At 41.3% G+C, this 22,234-nt stretch overlaps 1 long non-coding RNA gene across 1 annotated transcript; it reads right to left on the bottom strand.

Annotated features, from left to right (window-relative positions):
- Window positions 1–326: 326 nt before the first annotated feature.
- On the bottom strand, window positions 327–21,884 carry LOC123951935. Its single transcript, XR_006820538.1, has 4 exons — window positions 21,826–21,884; window positions 21,045–21,069; window positions 20,382–20,606; window positions 327–431 (listed from the first exon to the last, which is right to left on the bottom strand). It is a non-coding gene; the product is annotated as an uncharacterized LOC123951935 (long non-coding RNA).
- Between the last annotated feature and the right edge of the window lie 350 nt (window positions 21,885–22,234).

Here is a 22,234-nt window from a genome sequence, read left to right as displayed (position 1 = left end):
CCCAGCAGGAGTTCTTAAATTTTGTATTTTCATTTTCATGTTAATCTTAAAAAATATCTATTTTCAAAAGTCTGGTTTCTTTGGGGGCCCCCTGATCACTGAGTGTTAACATTAACCGTCAGTGCCTAGATTCTTGGATGTACTTAGGATCACATTGGCATCAAGGAGAGCATCTTCCATTGTGATGGGCTGATGTGCAAAGAACAGAGACAGGGCCAGAAAATAATGATCACGTGCTAGCACTATGTAAAGGCCAGACATCTCTGTGCACAATAGAAGCAAAGTTTTCCTGGTAGTGAACGGTGTAGGAAGAGAGCTGAGTCGTCACATGGCACACACTTATCAATCTGCCCAAAGCTTGCACCATGACATCCACCTTTCAGTGCTGTAGGCATCAGTTTGGCTACTATTTGGCTACTGTGAAGCACCATCTGTGCAAAAAAATAAATAAATAATAAATAACCTATTGAAACTACATATTACTGGTTTAGGAGTCTTGTTATTTAATTTGTAAATTTGCTTTGGTTTATAAGTGCTCAAATGCCTTTGGTTATTGTCCCAGTTACTATGGGTGAGTAACATGTTGAATTTAGTGGCTTAAAATAACATTTTATTATTCTCTCTTGGCACTCTAGCAGTTGACTAGGCTCAGCGAGGCAGCTCTCACTCAGGACTTCTCACAGTTACTGTTGGCTGGTGGCTGGGGCTGGAATTATCCGAAGTTTCGCTCACATAACTGATGCCAGAGCTGGGATGACTCCAATAGCTGGAGCTCTGTGGGCATGTATCTCTAACTCTGTATGATCTCCCCACATGGTCCCCTGGTAGCTTCAGGGTAGCCTGACTTCTTATAAGATAGCTCAGGGCCCTGAAGGGGACAGACAGACTGACAGATAATGGAGGGAAGGACACACTGTTTCACATTTTCTAATTAAGTAAATTGTGTCCCCCAGTCTCCCTTACACCACAGCATACTCATTAGAAGTGAGGCACCAAGATCAGCTCACATGTGAGGAAAGGGGAATTAGATGCTACTTTTATGGAAAAAGTGTCTAGAATCACCACAGTTACACAGTCCCCTTCCCTTCGTATCTGCCTATCCAGATCCTCCTCCTCTGCAACCAGTTTAAGAATTCCCCTAAATTCCCCTGGGTGGCTCAGTGGGTTAAAGCCTCTGCCTTTGGCTCAGGTCATGACACCATGTCGGGCTCTCTGCTCAGTGGGGAGCCTGCTTCTTCCTCTCTCTCTGCCTGCCTCTCTGCCTACTTGTGATCTCTGTCTATCAAATAAATAAATAAAATCTTAAAAAAAAAAAAAAAAAAGGAATTCCCCTGAAGACAACCCAGGGTGCTTCCAGCCCAAGTCATTTCTCCTTTATAAAAATCCCACAGCCTATTGTCTGTACTACAGAGGTAAACGTTTAATTGTTCTGCCTCATGTTTTGTTTCTGATGATGGAACAAAAATTGTAACAGGCATTATACATATATGATCTAACTAAATAAAATCCTTGTACCAGTTCTATAAGAGATGTCTATTAACCCCATTTTATAGTTGAGTTCATTGCCCAAGGTCGCTTCAGCTGGTCTAGGTCTATTTGACTCCTGAGCCTTTTCTCTTAAGTGCTATGCTATGTGCTACTTCCTGTAATTTAAGTCATGTTTGTGGATATGACTGGGAAGCAGAAAGGCAGAAAAACAGGAAGGGAACCCATAAAAGAAACATATGAAAGCAGTAAAGTCAGAGGAATGACCACGGTGACTGCTTCAGAGATACCCTGGCACCCTGGTCAGCCACTCCCCCCTCACAGCCATGCCAGTCTCTCCTCCTTTGAACTAGCAATCATAAAATGTGCCTGTATCTACAGTGACATTTGGAGGACAAAAGCACTTTGCAAATGTAAATGCAAAATATGCAGATAACCATTCAGAGATGAAAGGTGAGTGGAGAAGCTGAACTCTCCGGCTGAAGTGACTACCACTGATTTATTGCTAAGTTCGGGCTGAACATAAACCCAACACCCATTCCAGTGCACACACAATATGGCCTATCACTCATCACATTTGGTACAATCAATTTAATGTCCTCATTTAAATATCCCTCTGAAAGAGGATCTCTGGAAATGGGACAGATATTCAGTGTTATCCTAAGCAAATGAATTTCCATAATATGCAGGACTGTTTCTGGAGGTTTGCAACAATTTAAATAAGAACCAATAAATAAATTCCATATGAATTTATCACTGCTAGAATGCTTTATATCACCAGGGGTACTGCAAATTTGCTTTTCATTAACTTAATGAGCAGAATTCAATAGTCAAACAGGACTTGGAAAGTGCCTGCCAATTAGGTGAGGCACCAGAACTCTTCCACTTGGACTCTGAGGCCAATCCATTAGTAAGATTGCACAATGATGAAAATGTATTTAAGTGTCTAGTTATGTCTCCAGTTATATTTATGACATGCAAACTGTGTTGTCCTGCCAGAAATCTGAGAGCTGGTCAGTTTGTGACTGCCAGGGAGCTAAATTTAAAAGTGATTTTTTTTAACCAAAATTATTAAGAGAAACCAAGAGGGGTGAAGTAAAATTAAGTTGAGGGCAGAGGAAATACAGTATAATGGTTGAGAGGGCAACTTTTTGGACATCTCTCTCTGCTACTAACGAAGCACATGACCTAGAGCAACTAACAATACTTCTCTAAAGCCGAGTCTCCTCATTGGAAAATTAAAGATAATAATAACAAAATTGTTTTCAAAATTAAATGAGAATATCTGTAAAAGTGCTTAGAACGGTGCCAACTCACAAAGTAAGTGTTCAATAAATTATTCTTAATACCATCATCAGGGAATAAATAAAAATGACATTTCTCCTATCTTCTCTTGGCAACAATGAGTTTATTTAATGTTTTGTGATTTGAAAATCCCTCTAAGACTCTAATGCAAAACCATGGTCTGTTTCTCCAGACAGGTGTACGCGTGTACACAGTCAAAACTTTGCAATTTCAGAGGTTCTGGGACTTCCTGAGTCTAAAGAGCTCTGACCTCCTCTATCTCCCGTTCTCTCTTACTGTCATTTTCAAGTTGTGTGGCTATCCAGATTTTACAGCTACTTAATTAGTTTTCTTTAATGCCTGCTTCTGGAAGTAAGAAAACCAACTCTAAAACTGTCAGTGTTTAAGAACTGAGAAAATTGAAGATCAAGGTAATCAGTTAAAAATATTATAGGCAACTCAACAATAGGAAAATAAAGAACATGTTATAAAATGAACCAAAGACCTTAAATAGACACCTCTTTGATGATCTCTGGATCATCATTTCATAAGCATATGAAAAGATGTTCCACATCATATGTGATCAGAAAATGCAAAATAAGAAAACAATGAGATACAACTACACCCCTATTGGAACAGCCAAAACCCAGAATACTGACAATACTAAATGTTGACAAGGATGTGGAACAACAGGAATGCTCATTGTTGACAGGTGGGAATACAAAATGGTACTGCTACTTTGGAAGACAGTTTGGCAGTTTCTTACAAACTCTTGCAATGCTCTTACCCTATGATCTGGAAATCACATTCATTGGTATTTACCTAAAGGTGCTATAAATTTATGTCTACAGAAGAACCTACATATGGATATTTGTAGCAGCTTATTCATGATTGCCAAAACTTGAAAGCAACCAAGATGCCCTTTGGTAGGTGAATGGATAAATAACCTGTGATACATTGAAACAATGGAATACTGTTCAGTGCTAAAAGGAAATGAACTATCAAACCATGAAAAGATGTGGAGGAAACTTAAAGGCATATTACTGAGTGAAAGAAGCCAACCTGAAAAGGCTATATACTGTATGGTCCCAACTGTCTGTCTTCTGGAAAATACAGAACCGTGGAAACAGTAAAAAGATTAATGGTTTCCAGGGGTTAGGGAGGAGAGAGGTGTGACTAGGCAGAGCACAGAGGATTTTTAGGCTAGGGAAACTACACTATGTGACATACAGAGTAATGGTGATTGCACATCATTATACATTTATCCAAACCCATAGAACGTACAATGCCAAGTGCACTAGGGAAAACCTTGGACTTTGGGATATAATGATGTGTCAGTGTAGGTTCATCAATTATAACCAAATTATAACTTATGAAAAGGTGAAGGGAGAACATAGGAAGTCTCTGTACCTTCTACTCAATTTTGCTATGACCCTAAAACTTCTGTAAAAAGTAAAGCCTATTTTTAAAAAAATTACAGGCTGTTTAAAGTTCATTAGCCCTTTTCCTAAAGAGTGATTCTAAGTTAATAGTATAGAACTCAGAACACATTAGCTCTTAGTAACTGTATTAAAAATGACAGTTCCATTACCAGGACGGGGCTCAGAACATATTTAGCCTCTGAGGTTGGTACTGAACTCATTATCTTCAACAAACCTAATTTTCATCTTGCATTTCCCATCTTGAATTGTTGGGTCAATCATTAATTTATTTATCCATTCAGCAATTGTACTAGGTCCTGGCAAGGTATAAAAGAACAAATCAGACCCTACCCTCAGAAGCTTAAAGTCTACAGGAGAAAGATAGCTAAACAAAGAAAGGATTGGGTGGGCAGAGGCTGTAATGAAAATATATACCAAGTGCTGGGTAGTGGGATAAGTTGCATGATTTTCCCCTGGTGGTCGATCTGTCTGCCCTTCTCTAAAAGGAATAAACTCCCTACATCATTCTTGTTGGGCTTGGCCATGCAGCTTGCTTTAGTCAAGTTTTTTTTTTTTTATTTTTTATATATTTTATTACATATTATAATACAGGGTTCATAGAATGTTTCCCAATGTTCTCTACTAAATACCTTGCTGAATGAAGCACTGCAAGATATGCAGTGGTCTCCCACAGGAATCTAACCTCTGTCAGTATCTATAGAGTTACAAAAGAAATCTGCAAAAGGCAGTGAAATGGAGGTGGCCGATCATGGTGACCAGCGGGGCTCTTGACTGCAGAACGATGACGCTGGCTTCTCTAGGGGTTGATCCACATCCATGGCTCAAAGCCCAGAAAAAAGCTGGGGCCCAGATTTGTATAGAGGTAAGGCCAAGTGGAGGGAGAACAACTCCAGACAACCTGAAAGTCTCCAGCCACTACTTCTTATTCAGAAGAATAAGTTTTAGCTCTTCAGCTACATAACACAGGAAAATGTGATTTTTCTTTTGGGGATTACAGAATTCATGTCCTTTTGACCGGGCATAGCTAGAAGCATATGCAAATGTTTTCCCATAATGATTGAAGTTGCATGGTGTTATTGATTGATTTAACTGTTTGTGAAGTTTTTAGTTTTGTTCTGGCATTTTTATCCCAAAGGCTGAATCTATCATCAGATTCCACAGTCACGGGGGTGCCAGGAACACGATGGAATGTGATTCCATTTACTGCGTAGATGTCCTAAAATGTGAGCGAGCATGATGTATGTCATAAGTGAGCGGAAGCTTTTAATGGACCCACATGTTTCAGCCTGGCCTCCAACTTGCACTTCTGATCTCTGCTATGAGAAAAGCATGCCCTAGGCAATAGCTGCTCCTTCAATCTAGGCCCATAAGAAGTCATCTGTTGCAAACCCACAGTTACCATAGTGCCTGGCGCAGACCTATAGCTCATCCCTCTGCACTCATATAAATAAGAAAGAGATGAATGTTAGTCATTCTGATTTGGAATTGTTACTGCAGCAAAACCTGACTGATACTGGTGGGCTTAAAGGAGAGCATACCTATTTCTCCCTGGGTATCTGAGAAGAGAGTGCAACCAAAACAAGAGACTTTGAAAAGCTCAGGATGGTGGTAGGTTTGGTATGGAGATTTGTACAGGTTTTGGAGCAAGGTACAGAGATCAGGACATCCAGGTTGGTAATGAAGGGCCTATATTGCATGCTAAGGGATTTGTACCCTATTCTGTAACATGGGAGCTTTGAAAGAACTTTAAGCAGTGGAAGAAAAGGGACTAAATTTTGAATTTCAAAAAATTATTTAATTGTACCATAGTTGTGTGGAGGATGTATAGATGTAGATGTAATGTCAGTTACAAAGGTGTTTGTTAGATGATTGAAACAGCCCGGGTAGGATGCTTGACGCTTTGCAGCAGGGCCGCCACATGTGCAAGACAGCAACCTGAGCGGACCTGGAGGACAGGTAGGCTTGTGATGGGGCGTTACAGGGCAAACCATTTCGGGAACTAGGACACGGACACAGTATGGGAAGGGAGGTAAAGAGAGGAATGAAAATGCCTCCCAGATTTCTGCCTTGGGTGATAAGGTAAATGGTAACAACACAAAGCAGAGGAAGACAAGAGAATGCCAAGGAAGAGGGAAAGGAAAGTTAAATCATGGAGTCTTGGACATCCTGTGCTGAGGTGCCTTTGGGATGCCCCGCTGGATGTGCGGGCAAAGAAGTCTGAATTGGAAGGCTCGCTATGGAGTGAAGAGGGTTATTCAATGAACGTGCCTAAGGGAGGCAGGGAAGCTGAAACTGAGACGCTTACAGAGGACACAGAGATGGATCCCTCAGAGACACGGGAGCAAAGCTGAGGGGCCTGCACCACAGGCAGGGGTGGGGGCATGAAGGCACTGAATCTCTTCTTTGCTCAAACGCACGGTGGCAAAAGTCTCCCTCCAAACTGGGATGTAACATAGCCTTCTAGACAAAAGGTGATGACGCTTCACTAGCCATAGCTACTAAAAGCCATGGACAGAGGGTACCATGTTGCCAGTCTATAAAGCAGCCCACTGACAATCACCTAAATTGAATGAATGAATGAATGAGAGGTGGCCAACACAGTACAATGGAAAGCAGATCTGTCCACTAACTTGCACAGAGAATCCTTGACTCTGCCATGGTCTATTTGCATTTAAAATGCAGTTTGGGGATGGGGGTGGGGAGTGCTAGGGTGGCTCAGTCTGTTGAGCATCTCCCTTTGCCTCAGGTCATGATCTCAGGGTCCTGGGATTGAGCCCCATATTGGGCTCCCTGCATAGCCGGGAGCCTGCTGTTCCCTCTCTCTCTGCCCCTCTCCACTGCTTCTGTGCACTCTCTCTCTCTCAAATAAATAAGTAAAATATTTAAAAATAATAAAATGCAGTTTGGAAGTCAGGTTTTCACATGCCAGGGACTTCATCTTACACAGCAGGAGGAGGAACTCGAGGCTGCTAACTGAAAACAAGGAATTAGCCTGTCACTGATTCCCAGCATGTTAGAGGGGGCAAGCCCAGCCTGGAGTCAGCATCAATTGGTTCAGTTATTTAAATACACGACCTTGCCCAAGTTCTCTCATTCATTTATTTGTTAATATTTTCTCAGGGCCTACATTGTGCCAGATGTGCTAGCAGTTGGGGCTACAGTAGTGAAGAATTTGACCAGTTCTATGTCGGGGCATGCTGTTCTGGTAGGAGAGATGGGCATTAGTCATGCAGATCAACCGATTATGGCTATCTCGGATAGTGATATTATGGACATAAATAGGGATAGGAGATAAGCCAGTGGGTTGCTTGAATCACCTGGAGGGCTTGTTAAAACACAGATGTCTGGGCCCCACTCCCAGAGTTTCAGTGATCTTGGGTGGAGCCTGAAAATATGTGTTTCTCACAAGTTAATGGGGTTGCTGCTGGTCCAGGGATTGTAAAACCAGTGAGATTTTAGGAAGGTTTTTAGATAATAAATAACACCTATGTGGGCTTTGTTGCATCCCAGGTACTAATTTAAATGATTTACCTATGTTAACCCATTTAATCCTTAAAACAACTTTCTGCGGGGACAACTGATGGGGTGTGCCCATTTTAGAGACAGGGACACAGAGATGTTAAGCATGGTGCCCAGGTCTTAGAGCTATTAGGTGGAGGTACCGCAATTCAGCCCAGCTGCAGGGCTGAACTGCTGTCCCTCACTGTGGGTCTGGGTGCATGACCTTTGCAGGGGAGGTACAGCCCTTCTGAGCAGGTGGAGTTTGAGCTGAGACCTGTAGAATCAGAATGAGGAGCCATGCAAAGAGCTGGGAGTAGAGCATTCCAGGGCAGAGGAAATAGCAATGGCATAGAGAAGAGCTTGAAGTAGCTAAAGGGGAGTAAAGCAGTCACGTGACTAAAGTTAGAAAAAATGAAAGCGATGTGACAAAGAGTTGGAGGATTAGGCCAGAACCACTGTCGGCCACAATAAGAAATTTGTGTTTTATTTTACAAGCAACAGGAAGTAAGGAAATAATTTTTAGATTTAAGCCTTTTATTCTGAGAGATAAATGTCAATTTACATATACTTACAAGAAATAATGCAGCAGTCCTGCATACACTTTACCCAGTTCCCCCCAAATGGTGAACTGTCGTCAGTCTATAGAATGTTACCACAACCAAGATATTATTGTCTCAAAGAAAGTCAGGGTAAACATTCCAGTGCCCACAAAGATTCCTCATGGTGCTCTAAATAGCTACACTCACTTCCCACTCACCTTCCCCTGCTCTCCCTCCGTGTTCAACTTCTGGCAACCACTATTCTATAATTGACTTTTATAGTTCTGTCATTTCAAGAAAGTTACATAAATGGAATCATACAGTGTGTAGCTTTTTGGGATTGCCTTTTGTCACGCAGCATCATTCTCTGAAGACTCATTCACTTTGCTCTGTGCCATCAGCAGTTTATTTCTCTTTATTGCTCAGTAATACTCCGTGGTAGGATGGACTGCAGTTTCAGCTGTCACCCATCGAAGGACATCTGGTGTTTCCAATTTAGGGCTTTAGCAAATAAAGCTGCTACAGACACTCACGGACAAGTTTTTTTATGTCTTCATTTTGCTGGGATAAATGTGCGGGAGTACAATTAATAGATCCCAAGGTAGTTACATATTTAGTTGTTTAAGAGACTGTATTACTGTTTTCCAGGCTGGCTGGACCAGGCTACATTCCCACTAGCAAATGTATGAGTAATTTAACCTCCCTGCATCCTAGCCAGAATTTGCTGGGGTCACTATTTTTTTTTTTTTTTAATTTTAACCATTCTGATAGGTACACATAGACATTTCATTGTGGGTTTTGTTTTTTTTTTTAAGATTTGTATTTATTCACTTGTCAGAGAGAGAGAGCACAAGTAGGGGCAGAGGCAGGCAGAGCTACCCAGATGCCCCTTCACTGCAGTTTGGACGACATTCTAATTGCTGACGATACCAAACGTCTTTCTGTATGTCTATTGGCCACATATTTATCTTCTTCAGAGAAATGTCTCTTCACGTCTTTTGCCCATGTTCTGATTGATTTGTTGAATATTTTACTCTTGAGTTTTGAGAGTACTTTGTATATTCTAAATCCTGTGCCTTTGTCAGATACATGGTTCACAAGTACGTTCCCCATCTGTTGCTTGTCTTTCATCTTTTAATAGTCTTTCACGAAGCAGAACTTCTTAATTTTGATAAAATCCAATTTATCAGTTTTCCCTTCATGGATTATACTTTTGGGGTCAAGTCTATGACTCCTTGGCATGGAGCTTAAAGATTTTATCCTATTTTTTTAACCATAATTTGGTGTTTCGCATTTAAGTCTATTGTCCACTTTGAATCCATTTTTGTGTAAGGACCCAGGTTTATGGTGAGGCTCTTTTTATTTTTTTATTTTTTTTGCTTGTGGTTGTCCAATTGTCCATTTGTTGAAACATCCATCTTTCTTCCATTGAATTGCTTTTGTACATCTGTCAAAAGTCATTTGAATATATTTGCATGAATATATTCCTGGGTTCTCTATTCTGTTCCATAAATGTGTTCATCCCTTTAGCGGTACCACATAGTCTTGATTCAAGGAGCTATCTAACCAGTCTTGAAATCAGGTAGATTGGTTCCTCCCACATTATTCTTCTTTTTCAAAATTATTTTAACTCCTTTATTTTTTTAATTTTTCATATAAATTTTTGAACAATCTTGTCGATTTCTACAAAAGAATCTTGCTTCAGTTTTGGTAGAAATTGAGTAAAACCTAAATGTTAATCTGGGGAGAACTGATATTTTTAATATGCTGTATCTTCTAATCTATAAACACCATAAGACTGTCCCTCTGTTTTTTTCATTTTTTTAATCAGCATTTTGTAGTCTTTACAAGTCTTTACCATACAAGTTCTAAACATGTTTTCTTAGATTTATAGCTGAGTATTTTATTTTTGTTTTTAAGCGATTGTATAAGGTATTGGAATTTAAATTTCAGTGACCACAGATTCATTGGTAGTAGAATGAAATACAGTTGATTCCTGAATGTTTATCTTGTATCTTGCAACACTATCAAACTCACTTATTAGTTCTAGGAAGTTGTTTTTGTAGATTCCTTGGGATGTTCTAAGTAGCCTATCATGTCATCTACAAATAGTACCAGTTTTTTCTTTCCATTGTATGACTTCTGTTTCCTTCTCTTGCCTTACTGCACTAGCTAGAACTTGCAGCACTATGCTGAATGAGTGGTGAGTGTGGACATCTTTATTTAGCTCCTGAACATAGGGAGAAAGCATTCAGTTCTTCACCATTAAGTATAATGTTAGCTGTCGATTTTTTGGTAGGTATTCTTTATCATGTTGATGTAGATCTCTTTCATTCCAATTTTTCTGAGGCTTTTTTTTTTTTAATCATCAATGGCATGGAATACATTTCTACATTGAAGGATGTGATCATGTGATTTTCCTTCATTAGCCTGTTAATATAGTGGATTACATCAACTTAGTTTAAAATATTGAATCAGTCCTGTGCCTTGTGATAAATCTCATTTGGTCATGGTATATAATTCTTTTATATGTTGCTAAATTCTATTTGCTAATGTTTTGTTAAGGATTTTTCTGTCTATATTCATGAGGGATACTGGTTTATAATTTTCCTTTTTTTATGCGATCCTTAGTTTTGTTATTGAAGTCATACTAGCTTTAAAAAAAGGAATTGGGAAGCTTTTCCTTCTATTTTCTGAAAGAGATTGTATAGAATTGATTGTTAATTATTCTTTCCACCTATGGCAAAATTCTGCACTGAAACCATCTAGGCTTAGAGATTTTGTCTTAGGGGGTTTTTAAATTACAGTTCGCTTCCTTATTAAGTATAGAACTATTCAAATTATCAACTTCATGTTGCGTAAGTTGTGGTAGTTTGTGGTTTTTGAGGAATTGGTTAATTTTGTCTAAGTTGTCAAATTTATGTGTGTAGTTTTTCATAGTATTCCCTTATTATCCTTTAGGCTTCCTTCCTGATATTGGTAATTGGCTTTTTTCTCTCTTTTGGTCAATTTTTCTAAAAAGTTGGTCAATTTTATTGATCTCTTCAAAGAGCCACTTCTTTCATTGATGCATTGATTTTTTTTTTGTTTCATTGATTTTTTTCACTATTTATTTTCCATGTTCTCAATTTCTACTCTACTCTGTATTCTGTTCTTTCTGCTTTCTTTGGGTTTCTTTTGCTTTTCTTTTTCTACATTCTTGAGGTGGGAATTTATATAATATATTTGAGACTTTTCTTTCTTTTTTTTTAATACATTAATTTAGTATTATAAATGTCCCTCTCCATATGGCTTTAGCTATGTCCCACAAGTTTTTACATGTTGTATTTTCATTTTCATTCAGTTCAATGTATTTTTTTAAAGTTCTCTTGAGGCTTCATCTTTGACCCATGGATTACTTGAAAATGTGTATTTAGTTTCCACATATTTAGTGTTTTCCTGCTACCTTTCTTATTGATTTCTATTTTGATTCCTGTGTGATCAAAAAACACACTCTGTATGATTTCAACTATTTTAAATTTGTTAAGATTTGTTTTATGATCCAAGATATGGTCTATCTTTGCGGACATCCCTTGGATACTGCTGTTGTTGGGTGAAGTGTCTTGTAAATGTTGCTTCAATCCTGTTGCTTGATAATGTTGTTAGGGTTCCTCCAAATCCCATACTGATTCTCTGTCTGGTTACCCTATCCCTGCTGAAAGGCATAGTGAAGTCTCCAACTATAACTGTGAATTTGCCTGTTTCTTCTCTCAGTCCTGTCAATTGTGGTTTCATAGATTTTACAGATCTGTTGTTTGGTGCATACGTACTTAGGATTGCTATGTCTTCTTGATAGGTTGACCCTTTTATCATTATATGAGACCTCTCTCTGTCTCTGGTAATTGTCTTTGCTTTGAAAATATTAATATTTTCAAATATTAATATATAGCCATATTAATATTAATATGATATTAATATAGCCACTCCTGCTTTCTTTTGATTAATGTTTTCATGGCATATCTTTTTCAATACTTGCCTTTTTTATATTTGAAATGAGTTTCTTATAGACAGCATATGTTGAGTTATGGTTTTTAATATACTCTATCTCTGTCTTTTAATTTGTGTATTTAGACTGCTTGCATGCTTATATATATAGATAGATATAGATCTATATCTATATCTATCTATACATATCTATACATATATATACATATACATATATCTATATGCATAGAGATATAGATAGATATAGATCTATATCTATCTATCTATCTATCTATATATATCTTTTTTTTTAGATCACTTGCTTTTAATGTGATTATTGACATAGTAGGACTTCAGTTGTCCACCCTGGGAGAGGGGGGTACTTCTCGTTACTACTGCATGGGAAGAGGAGTTCCTGTTCCCTAGGTGGTCTCCATTGATATAGCAGAAAAAGTGGGCCTCAGTAACTGGCCAGTGGGGGTCAAAGTCCTGACTCCCTACTTGGCCTCCTCTGGCTTCAACCCAGCAGGAGAAGTAAGCTGCCTGTTACAGCCTCGTGCGGTTAGAAGTCTGGGCTCCTGCTTGGCTTTTGCTGGTGTGGGTGGGGCAGAGTCAGAGTGTTGTTTCTGTGGTGTTTGGCTGGAGTGAAGCAGTTACTGTCCAACAGTTTTTGTCTTGCTAGACTATCCTTTTCCTGATCCTTTTACTAGAAAGAGCAGGTTTTTGTTGGGACTTCTTTTTGTCTGCTCCTGTTGTTGGCATTTGCACACGCCAGCTCCAAGTCTGCAATAAATGGGACAAAAGGAAAACCCACGAAAGTCACCACAAGTTGGATCCTTGGGTCCTGAGGTTCTTTGCCAATCTGCTTTCTTCTCTCCACCTTTCAGAGTCTTTTTATGTTAGTTTTGTATATGATGTCTGGGCATTTAAATTGCATTTGTTTATTAATCATGTTCTTAATTTTCTGTACGTTAAGATGTTTTGACATCTTTTTTTTTAAAGATTTTATTTATTTATTCATTTGTCAGAGAGAGAGAGAGTGCACAAGCAGGGGGAATGGCAGGCAGAGGGAGAAGCAGACTCCCTGCTGAGCAGTGTGGGACTAGATCCCAGGACCCTGAGATCATGACCTAAGCTGAAGGCAGACTTTTAACTGACCAAGCCATCCAGCGTTCCAAGATGTTTTGACATCATAAAAAACCTTTGTACTCTCTCCATGGCTAGTCAGTTCTTAGAGATAGCAAAAGACTCAACCATGAGCGTGCCTTTGTAATGCAAACTCACAAATCCAGAGCCATATCTCCCCATCTGTTCTGTGCACCCCAGGAGGCAATATTTCTCTGCCTTAATCATCCCAGGGCCAGGTTCCAAAAAACTAGAGACTATCACTGTAGCCCAAAGTCCACGGAAATTATTCAAACTAGCCAATCCTAAACTGTTTATCCTGCCCTGCCTTGCCTCTGGCAGGAAACCCCAGTAAAGTCTTCTGGCCTAGGCTCTCCCCTCACTCCTACTTGTTTCCTGACCAAGAGCTAGTGTTCCTTCTGTGGCCCTGTGTGGCAAACCCTCTTTTTCCTATGTCATCCATTTTTAAATCTCTACTTGGTCATCTCATCATTATGCAAACATGTTATTTTCTTCCCACCTGAAAAAAAAAATCTCCCAGGTACACTCTAACGTTTTTCTCATCGTTGTGCAAAACATCTCAAGAAAACTGTCTTTAGTCTCCTCCTATTCTCAAACCCACTCCACTCAGGCTTTCCCCAACAATTCATGAAAACTGTTCTTGTCAAGTCACCAATGACCTCATTGTTGCTAAACCCGATGGTCAGTTTTAAGTTCCTACCTTATCTGATAATCAGTAACAGTGACCGCTCTCTCATCCTTAATACACTTTCTTCATTTGGCTTCCAGGTCACCTCAGCTTCTTGGTTGTCTTCCTCCTTCATCGGCTGCATTTTCTCAGTCCCCTCCGCTGGTTCCTCTTCTCCCCAACATATTAAAGCAGCAACACATCAGTTCTAGGACTTAGTCTTTTTTACTGTAACAGAGCTCACCCTTTTAGTGATCTCGTGCAATCTCACAGCTTCAAATACCATCTCTAGGCCATGACTCACTCACAAATTTTTCTCCATTGTACAGACCTGTCGACTGAATTCTTGCCTCACGTGTTCCACTGCTTACTCAACATCATCTCTTCTCAAATGTTGTGGTAGATACTGAAAATTCAACTAAAGCTGAGATGTCCATCCCATTCCATAAGTCTGATCTGTACTCAGCCTTCCTCCTCTTAGCTGATGCAGCTCCAGACCATCTCCTCTGTCACCTAGGCCCTTCATGTCTTTTCTCAGATGTCACCTTCTCATTGAAACCCATCCTGCCCACACTTCAACATCGCAACCCTCGCTTCTGATCAATCTTACCCTGCTTTATAATTTTTCCTTTTCTCTCCATAGAGCATACATCACCCTCAAACATACAAGTAATTCACTTATTTCCACAATTCTTGTATTTCTGCCCTCCACAAAAATAAGGGTCTTTGCTCTAGTCACTAGTGTGTCCCAACTCTGTTTGCTTCGTTCACTGGTGTATCTTGTCTGTATGTGCACCTAAAAGCATTCATAGCACATAGTATGTGTTCAGTAAATATTTGGTTACTGAACAAATCTTACTTATGTTTAAAAAAAAAAAAAAGCAAAAAACCCACTTCTCTGAATGCTGTGTGGATGTGGACTGATGGGGGTGGGGAGAGATCATTTATCAGGAATGTTTTCACCTGAAAATAATAAGAAAATAATATGACTATTTGGGATTAAAGAAATAAGAGTTATTATTCACTCAGAACGTGATATCTGAAGGTTTTGTTTTTGTATCTAGTATATCAGAGCTAATGTCTCTGTGATGCTGCTGACATTTCTTTTATGCTCAAATGGATGCAGCATCTTCAACCATACAAACAAACAAACAAACAAACAAACAAAAACAAACCTATAATCTAGGCCAGGAGAAGGAGAAAGGCAGATGAGGTGTTACTGCCAATCAGGGCAAAGTTTAGGCAAAGGTAGAGATGGAAAAACGCAAGCAGACTTTGGATATATTTTTGTTACAGATTAGGGAGGTAATAAAGAAAAGAGGAGTGTTTATTTGTTTTTAATGAGCAATTGTATGAATGGTAGAGCCATTTATGAAAGTGGTTCAAAGCAGGGAGAAAGAGATCTGGAGAGAAAAATAAAATCAAGGTCTCGAGTTTGCACATACAACTTTGGAGATGCTTGCCCATCATCTACGTGTAGATGCCAAGTAAGCAGTTGGATATGCAAGTGTAGCAGCAATGAGAGAATTTGAGGCTGGAGATACATACTGGAGAGCTATGAGCACATGAATAGTATTTAAAGCCATTGACTGGATGAGATCACCAGGGAATGTAGATGGAGAATGTCCAAAATTGAGCCATGGATGAAGGGGGAAGGAGAAAGAAATAGTAAAAAGGCTGAGAAGGAAAAGACAGGGGAAAATTAGGAAAATATTGTGTCACTGAAATGAGAGCAGAATTTTTTTTTAAAGATTTTATGTATTTATTTATTTGACAGAGAGACAGTGAGAGAGGGAACACAAGCAGGTGGAGCGGGAGAGGGAGAAGCAGGCCTCCTGCTGAGCAGGGAGCCTGTTGCAAGGCTCCATCCCAGTACTCTGGGATCATGACCTGAGCTAAAGGCAGACACCTAGTGACTGAGCCATGCTGGTGCCCCGAGAGCCGAACATTTTAAGAAAATTACTTAAACCTTTTTCAAGCCCCAGTCTCCTCATCTAAAAAATGAAGTGAATCACGGTGGCTGTCTCCTAGGCTGTGCATGAGGATGAAATGCTACAACATCTGTAAATGGCTGGCATGCTGACTCACTGTGACGGGAACACAATCAAGGTCTGCACCCCTCCCCTGGGTAGTTTCCTAGGCCATGTTACCAGACCCACAGGAAGAGAGAAGATTCGAGAGAACCTTCTGATACTCCAGCAGTGTATGTTGACTCAGTATGGTAAATAGCCACCTGTCTGGGAAAATATTTATGCAGGATGACTAGAACACATATTGATTTTGTTTTATCCTGGTATCCATGTAACTCAAGGGCAAGAGAGACTCGGCACATGAATTTTAGAGACAGTAAATGTGCTGCCACATGTTTTCCAGTCTGTATTAGTAATGAATGAATGAACACTTGCTTGACGAACAAATGAATGAACAGATCACAAAAAGGGAAATGATGTCATGTCTATTCCAGGGCAGCGTTAACATGTCTATGAGTGTATGTGTGTTAATTATCTTGAGGTGGTTGACATAGTTGGGTCCATAATGGTGTTATAAAGTGAATATTGCTTTTTTCTCTAATACCACATGGTGAACTACTGCCCACCCAGCAGTGGTTCAGGGGTGAGCCCATCACCACTACAGGACACAAAAATCAACTCAAAAAAGATGAACTCTGTCCTCTGGAGAGTAGATTTAGAATGTACATTCTCTTTATATATTAAGGCCAAGGTTAGCTGCCGGGACCCCTTCATGTAGTTATGCCTGCAAGTGTGTTTGTGGATGTGTCTACCCGCCTGGGCAAGCAGGTACATTCATGCCCTTGGACAAAGGAGTGCAAGCCCACTTGATACCAGGAAAGGTTTATCCACTTAGAGTCAAGCGAATGGAAATCAGCTTGAAAAAAAAAATCAAAGGACAGTAACTTGAAGTATGAACGATATTGGAGTTTGCCTTATTTATAGTGGTTCTGAGTTCTTGCAGTCTAGCATTTTTCTTCTCAGGGATCCTGAGTGGCTCAGTCAGTTAAGCCTCCCGTGAAGTCTCGGATGCTTGACTTCAGCTCAGGTCATGATCTCAGGGTCATGAGATCGAGCCCCGCATCTGGCCTTGTGCTCCACGCAGAGTCTGCTTGAGATTCTCTCCCTCTCCCTCTGCCCCTTCCCCTGCTCTCATGTTCTCTCTCCCTAAACATAAGTAAATGAAATAAATCTTCAGAAAACCTTTTTTTCCCCTCATCTCTTGGTGGCATTTTGCACTTTTTTTTTTCCTTTTTGCTCTCTTTTTGCAGCTTGCTTAGAAACACTCTGGAAAAACCAATGGTAATAATTTAAATATGACCCATGTAAAATCAGCCTGACATTTGGGGCGTCAGGTTCCTGAGAATGTTTGGTAGCGCTTAACATACCAACCTTCTTTCCCTTCACTAGGGAATGACTTATGCACAGGTGTCAGGGGATGTAGTTGAATGGTTATAGAACCTACACAGCAGGAGATGGACACTGGGCTGAAGCACCCATCTTGTGGCTGCTGAGGGCCATTTTTTTAAATCACTCTTTTATGTGGTGTCCTTGGAAAGGCATCCATTCACCCAACAGAGGGAGCAAGGACTCCTGCAAGGAAGCCTTTCCTTGCTCACTGAACACATATTTGAAGCACTGTTTTGCAGTCTGAAAATTCTCAATCTGTTGCACCCTTCAAATCTTGGCTGGTGGAGACATGGCCCTACCAGATCACATTCCCAGAGTTTTTGCTGGCAGTACCGACAAAAATGAGATGACGAAGCCAGGAAAATAAAAGCCATCTTGTGAGCATGTGGAGTTCAGGAAACCCTGGTCAAAAATGTAATGTTTGTTAAATGGAAAGGGAAATAAGATATCCTCCAGCGCCCACTAAAAACTTAATGATTTTCCTGGCAGACTTTAAAGAAAGGACACGCCACAGTTCCAAGTGCAATTTCATATGGCCCCTTGAGAAAGAAAAGTGAAAGTAAAAAAGAGAAAAACTGATGAGGAGCATGATTTTTGCCACTAGTGCTCCTTTCAACCCATGTGAGCCAGGGGAATGAGAGGTAATATTAAGGGGTTTTTTTGTTTGTTTGTTTGTTTTTTCTTTTTCCCTCAGTGCCTTTGGGAGGCATTATGAGCCTAGGTGAGATGGTAAATGGCAAGGAGCTGGACTTGAAAGTGTGAGCGAAGCACGAGATAGGTCCTCGGAGACTAGGCCAGCAGAAGTTAGGGTCAGCAGTGGAGCCGGGCAGCCTGGGTTGGACTAGAAAAGGGCAGGTGACTGGCCTGTGGACAAGACCGGGGCATGGGGAGATCAGACATGGAGAGCTAATTCTTATCAGGCACTAGCTACACCCCAGGCCTTGTACCAAGTACATTAGAAGGATTACATGTAACTTCCTAGAGGTTACAGTTGTCGCTCTTGGTTTACAGATGAAGAAATTGAGGCTCCTATAGGTTGAGTTCCCTTCCCCGCAAAGGTTGCTCCTAGAGTAAGTGGGGAACCAGGATTCCAATCTCGAAGATAGGACTCCACACTGAGCGTCTTATCATATGGTACTAGATCAGGGCTCTGTGACACAGCAGCTGAGTTCCTAAATCAGGGTATGACAGTGACATCCTCCTCGTCTCTCCCTTATTCTCCCTTCTGCCACACTCCTGCGGGCCTGGCCGTCACCTGGGCTCACATGCTGACAAAGGAGAGCAAAAGCAAGCAGGACCCCAATGAGAGTAAGTAGACAGGAAAGAGACAGGCGGCGCAGGGCCTGGGAGAGGAAGGAGCTGGCTGCTGGGAACATGACAGCTGATGGGAAGGAGGGAAACACACCTCGTATGCCATATTGGCTCTTCAAAAATCTGTTCACTTAAATTTTGAGAGAAATCTAACCTTTTTCTCTGTAGTTGTCGAATTGTTTCATCAAGAAGTCGAAATAAGGAAGCTAGAACAGGGTCTTGGCCAAAGAGTGCATCAAAAGTCACATTATGAAATAGTATAATCTAAGAGTGTAATTTAAATTGGTACTTTGGGCCATAGGAAGGAAGAAGTTATAGCTAATACAGTTTAGTGTGTCATAAATTGTGTACTGTCTTCACATGTTTGGAGGGCTAGCCAGTTCTGACTGGTTCTGGATGGCTTCCAAAGATTTATTAATTCCTATTAATTCTAATAGGAATGGACGATTCAGCAGTGAATGGTCACTGCACAAAGCCCAGATTCTTCATCATGGGACACAGCTAAGTAGAAACTAGATCTTTGGTCAAATGTTGGTTCATGTTATACTCTTCAGGGAAGTTTTTTAAAATGCTGATGTCTTGGCCTCATTTCCAGAAATTCTAATTTAATCAATTTGGGGTAGAGCCCCAGCACTGGGGTATTTAAATTTCCCCCAATGATTCTAATATGCAGCAGACTTTGAGAACCACTGAGTTAAATCTTTCACCAGGGATGCTGGAGAGCCGATGCCCACTGTGGGTGGGTGGGTGGCTGGACCAGATGACCTCCAACACCCCCTTTCTGTTCTCAAATCCTAAATTTGCTGACTAAGGGACTTCGCTGCGCATTCCTTGTTTATGATGGCGACCGATCATATTGGGAGCAACTATAACTGAAAGAGGGCTACAGTTTTTATTGTGGGAGGAAGTCACAAGCCATAAGCAACAAAAGACCACATCCACTCTATTGGATTCCTGTCTCTTCAAAATTATATTCAAGGAAAGGAAGCTAAGAAAATGCATGATAAATTTAGAACGTCATTAATCCGAAACCACCCTTCTTCTCTGGCTCTGCATCCTGGCACACGGGAACGTGAATTGTTTTTGGAGACTCGTAACAGCCGTACACATGGAGATACTTGCATCACGAACATCCAATCTAATTATTTCAAGGGAAAAATGATTTGGGATTGAAAAGAACCTTCCAGAGGCAGAAAAGAGTGTCGTTTCTGACTGCCAATTGAAAAGCCGAGGAAGAGCTCTCCTGTTTCCGTCTCCACTTGAAACTCCTGCCATCTTGCAGCATTTTTCTCACTCCGCGAGCTCAGTATTATTATATTTGGCAGAAACTGCCAGAATCCTTTCAAGCTGCAGTCTGAGCTTCACACAGGCCTGCGCTGAGCCCACAAAGGGACTTACAAACATGACGGCCACCCGACTATTTAAAGACAGAGGTGCAGCCCCGGTGTCAGCATCGCGGCGTCCAGTAGACACACGCAGGTTCAAGGAGTCCTGCCTAGTGGAAACAAGCTCTCAGTCTGATTTTGGCCTGCCACGATCCTGCAGCGTGACTCGGGATGAACTGTGCCCCCCTTGGTGCTTCAGTAACCTTAGAAGCTGAACAAGCACAGAAATGCTGACTCACCTCAGACAGGGCCAAGCGAGACTCCGAAAGAGGCCCCGCGTTCTCCCAGGAAAGCGAGCTAAACTGGGTTGTCATGATCCTGGACTAGAAGCCCCAGAACTTTTAACTTGACACGGTTTTGTGTCTCCTGCAGCAGGAAGACCTGCGACAGACGGAGGAGTTCAAGTGAAGCCACTCAACATTTGTTCACGGAAAATCCCAAAGCTTGAGGTTTGGGACACTACCCTTAAAAAAAAAAAAAGGTATGATAAACTGCACCATTCCTCTGTGGGTTAAAAGTTTAATATGTTATATTGATCAAAAATCTATTTCAAACTGTGCACATTGAACTGTCAAGCAGCTTTGGCATTAGCAGGATGGGTTGGCAGACAGACAACTCCCTTGTGTGTGGGTAGAACCATTTAGAAACCTCTGAGCCCTGGGGAGGAGAAGGCTGCTGGGAAAAGAGAAACCAGACCTAGGCTCAGAAATGGCCACTCCTATAAAGAAGTATATTTCTACGGCCCCTGAAAATGTTAACGTCTCCTCAGGCAGGTGAAGGATGATTGGCAAGAGCAGAGGTATTCACTGATGAACCACCCCCCAGCCTCAGGCAGCAGCAAACCACAGGGAAGCCAGGAGGAGGCTGAGAGAGAAAAGAAAGCAACCCACAGCCCCACTTACCACTGAAGAGAGGTCACTTCAGATCCTGTTAGGAGGAAAGAAAAGGAAGTATATATTACAGGAGGAGATTGTGGCACACAAGACCAATTGGCTAAAGTGTATTCTCAAACAGGGACTGACCTTCAGTGAGTGTGTTTTCCTAAATAACAATTTGGAACCTGACCTATAATCTCTACCTTCTCTCTCCCACTATCCTGAGCAAGGAGTTGTCTTGGGGAAATACTCATCTCTACTCTCGGACTGAACATCTCTTAGTCTCCTCGGCTTCATCCACCTTCATCCATGCCCTACTTGAGCCCCTCCCCTGCAGCCCTCCAGAAGTCTTGTTATGACTCCACAGTATTCCACCACTGACACCTTGAACTCTGACCAGCCACACCTCAGCCAAATCCCTTTATGCAGTTAACTCCCCCTCTCTCTTTGTTCTCACTGTCCCTGTCTGCTGAGACCTCCTAAGACCTCCACTGGGTCTCCTGAAGCCACGCATTGTCCCAAGCCCAGCAGTTACCTGCAGGTTCTACTTCCTGTCCTGTGTACACTGAGTCATCATGATAGTACATCTAATCAACCGCTCCTTCTCGGTGACCCTCCCTCCTCACCACCCTTCCACCCCCTCTCAGGAGCCCCGCTTCTCCTGACCTCCTGCACCGGTGCTGCCAAACACTACTGGGAAAACAGTAACACAAATGTGAATCACAGTCACTACAGTTTATGGTTTTCTGTGCCCTCAGTGCTCTTCGCAAGTCTGTCTTGCCCTTTCATTTCTCCGTAGCCGTCTCACCTCCCCAGCGCTGTAGTCAAGCTCCCCGGTTGCAACTCAGTCCAACCCATGGATACTCCACTGAAAACTGGACCAAGAACAAGAAGTCAGGATGTTCCTTTCCACCCGCCAGCCCAGTCTCACCATCCAATTTATCCATATCTGCATCCTCGCTCACCAGCTCACCTCCAGACCGAGGGAAGAAGGAACCTTCCGGGCTGTTTGAAACCATTGCCTCCTTCCCTCTCTGTGATCTCAAGCTTGTCCCTCCTTTTCCCCTGGTTTCTTGCCCTAAACTTCACACCTGCTCAAGACTCTCCGCTCTTTCCAAAACAACAAAAGAACAGTCATAACCAATTCTGTAGCCCCTTCTAGTTATCATAATGTTCTTATTTCCTTTCCAGCAAATCTTCTTTTAAAGTAGTTTTGC

The sequence above is a fragment of the Meles meles genome, chromosome 10 (assembly GCF_922984935.1).
Source record: "Meles meles chromosome 10, mMelMel3.1 paternal haplotype, whole genome shotgun sequence".
NCBI classification, from domain to species: domain Eukaryota; kingdom Metazoa; phylum Chordata; class Mammalia; order Carnivora; family Mustelidae; genus Meles; species Meles meles.
Note: the sequence above shows the minus strand (reverse complement) of the source record. Positions and strands in the feature narration are given on the sequence as shown.